This window comes from Theropithecus gelada, chromosome 7a, assembly GCF_003255815.1.
Source record: "Theropithecus gelada isolate Dixy chromosome 7a, Tgel_1.0, whole genome shotgun sequence".
Taxonomy (NCBI): domain Eukaryota; kingdom Metazoa; phylum Chordata; class Mammalia; order Primates; family Cercopithecidae; genus Theropithecus; species Theropithecus gelada.
In genome coordinates, this window is record NC_037674.1 from 25,120,159 (window position 1) to 25,123,474 (window position 3,316).

The 3,316-nt window shown below is 42.3% G+C and overlaps 1 pseudogene; it reads left to right on the forward strand.

The window, feature by feature from the left end:
• Positions 1–940: 940 nt before the first annotated feature.
• Positions 941–2,821, forward strand: LOC112627973 (annotated as a pseudogene).
• The last annotated feature ends 495 nt before the right edge of the window (positions 2,822–3,316 follow it).

Here is a 3,316-nt window from a genome sequence, read left to right on the forward strand (position 1 = left end):
TTATTTTATTTTTTTAGACACATGGCCTCATTCTGTCACCCAAGCTAGAGTGCAGTGGTACAGTCACAACTCACTGCAGCCTCGAACTTCTGGGCTCAAGTGATCTTCCTGTCTCAGCCTCCAAGTTCCCAGCTCATACCCAGCTATGTTTCTTTTTATTTTTCATAGAGACAGAGTCTTATTATGTTGCCCAGGCTGGTCTTGAACTCCTGGGCTCAAGCGATCCTCCTGCCTCAGCCTCCTGAAGTGCCGGGATTACAGATGTGAGCCACTACACCAGGTCAAATTTTTATTTTTAATCCATAGACACAAATTTCCAGAATGAAAGAGTCTATCGTGTTACCTACAATTTTGAATGAAAATGGGTAAAACAATCCATGAAGGAACATAGTGAAATTTTCAATGCTTAAATTTCAAAAATAAATTAAACAAATGGACAATAGCAACAACCAAAACAGGCAACAGCCAAAGATTGTGAATAAGAAAGGCACGAAACTTTAAAAGCCAGAAAACAGTGAAGCAATGCATTAGAAATTCTGAGGGAAGGTTATCTTCTATTCATGACTATGCCATTAAGCTTGAAGTAGATACTATAGAATAAACGTATTTTAGCCACGTAATACTGGAGAATATTCTTCATCACAATAAGGGGTTATACCAAGAGAGAGGAAGATGTGAGAATGGCCCCAGCACAGGAAATCCTGGAGAAAATACTCGGAGACATAGAAAATGCCTATTCATGGGAAATGCCTAAAGAAAACCAGTCAAGAGTTTTCCTGTGGCTGCTTGGTAACAATGGGGAAGATAATGGCTGCCAGAGCAACGTCTGGCAGGCGCTGGGCTAGAGGTGGGTCTCAACCAGCCCATTGGAGGCCGCTTGAGAGCTGCGGCCAGGGGGCTGGAGAGCAGCCTCGGCGGCGGCAGCCGAACGAAAAGTTGGACGCTGATCCTAAAACCTAGTAATTTTCCACTTGTTCATCAATATGGAAAACTCAGATTCTAACGACAAAGGAAGTGGTGATCAGTCTGCAGCACAGCGCAGAATTCAGATGGACCGATTGGATCGGGAAGAAGCTTTCTACCAATTTGTAAATAACCTGAGTGAAGAAGATTATAGGCTTAGGAGAGAGAACAGTTTGCTAGGCACCCCAGGTGAAAGTACTGAGGAACAGTTGCTGAGAAGACTACAGCAAATTAAAGAAAGCCCACCACCGCAAAACTCAGGTGAAAATAGAGGAGGAGACTCTTCAGATGATGTGTCTAATGGTGACTCTACAACAGACTGGCTTAACTCTGTCAGACAAACGGAAAATACAACAAGAAGTGGAAAAAGAGGAAACCAATCTTGGAGAGCAGTGAGCCGGACTAATCCAAACAGTGGTGATTGCAGATTCAGTTTAGAGATAAATGTTAACAGTAATAATGGGGGCCAAAATTCAGAGAATGAAAATGAGCCATCTGCAAGACGTTCTAGTGGAGAAAATGTGGAAAACAACAGCCAAAGGCAAGTGGAAAACCCACGACCTGAATAGTATCTGCAAGGCCATCTAGATCAGAACGAAATTCAGCTGAAGCATTAACAGAAGTTCCACTTACCAGAGGTCAGAGGAGGGCAGGAAGCAGGAGGCTAGACTATCGGAGAACCAGAGCAAGAGCTGAGAGAAGGAGGTCACCTCTGCATCCAATGAGTGAAATTCCACGAAGATCTCATCATCATATCTCATCTCAGATTTTTGAACATCTTTGGTAAATGAGACGGAGGGAAGTTCTAGAACCCGGCCCCGTGTGACATTGAGAGAGCAAATATCTGGGCCTGAGTTGCTAAGTAGAGGTATTTTTGCAGCTTCTGGAACAAGAAATGCCTCTCAAGGAGCAGGTTCTTCAGACACAGCTGCCAATGGTGAATCTACAGGATCAGGATAGAGACCAACCGTAGTCCTTGATCTTCAAGTAAGAAGAGTTCGTCCTGGAGAATATCAGCAAAGAGAGAGCATAGTCAGCGAAACGTGGTCTAGGTCTCAGACGCCAAACAATACTGTCACCTACGAAAGTGAACGAGGAGGTTTTAGGTGTACATTTTCACGTTCTGAGCAGGGAGGTGTGAGAACCTATGTCAGTACCATCAGAATTCCCTTTCGTAGAATCTTAAATACTGGTCTAAGTGAGACTACATCTGTTGTAATTCAGACCATGTTAAGGCAGATAATAACAGGTTTTGGTTAAGCTATTTTATGTACAGTGATAGCGACTCAGAGCCTACTGGCTCAGTCCCAAATCAAAATATGGAAAGGGCAGAGTCACGGAGTGGAAGAGGGGTTCTGGTGGTGGTAGTAGTTCTGGTTCCAGTTCGAGTTCCAGCTCAAGTTCCAGTTTGCCCTAGTTCCAGTTCTGGTGGTGAAAGTTCAGAAACTAGCTCAGATTTATTTGAAGGCAGTAATGAAGGAAGCTCATCATCAGGCTCATCAGGTGCCAGGAGGGAGGGTCGACATAGGACCTCAGTCATATTTGATGAAAGTGGCTCTTTGCACTTCCTTAGCCTGGCTCAGTTTTTCCTCTTAAATGAGGATGATGATGACCAACCTAGAGGACTCATCAAAGAACAGATTGACAACGTGGCAATGACAAGTTTTGGTGAAAGTGATGCATTAAAAACCTGTAGTGTTTGCATTACAGAATATAGAGAAGGCAACAAACTCCGTAAACTACCTTGTTCCCATGAGTACCATGTCCACTGCATCAGTCGCTGGTTATCTGAGAATTCTACCTGTCCTATTGTCGCAGAGCAGTCTTAGCTTCTGGTAACAGAGGAAGTGTTGTGTAATTAAGATCTGAACTCTCAGCAATGTAGCTGATATAGTGATGGGCAAACAGGAATCACTTGCTTTTATGTCCACTTTTTGAGTGGTACTTAAATGTAAAGTAACAACCTGAATTGAGTCATTGCTTTCTGAAGGAATCATTGTCCTTTCTCCAGATTTTGTTCCAGAATAAAAGGAAATATTTTAAAAGCCACATTTTATGACATAAAAATCTGATTTCTATCACAGTTAAATTGGTAGCATCACTGTTACTGATAATTTATCATATACACTTGTCAATTTTTCCTTTGTTATCTTAAAAGATCTGCCTTAGCAATGGCTCCGTTTCATGTTGATCTTGAAATTTTCCCACGCCATAAGAGAGAGGGGCGAAGGAAATTACCAGTTTAGACTAAGTTACAGTATGTGTTTCTTAAGTGATTAAAGCTATACCATTCCCAGTTATTAGTTGACACAAATTAAGCCACATTCTGAATATTGTTTGTTTGCCTTCCAGA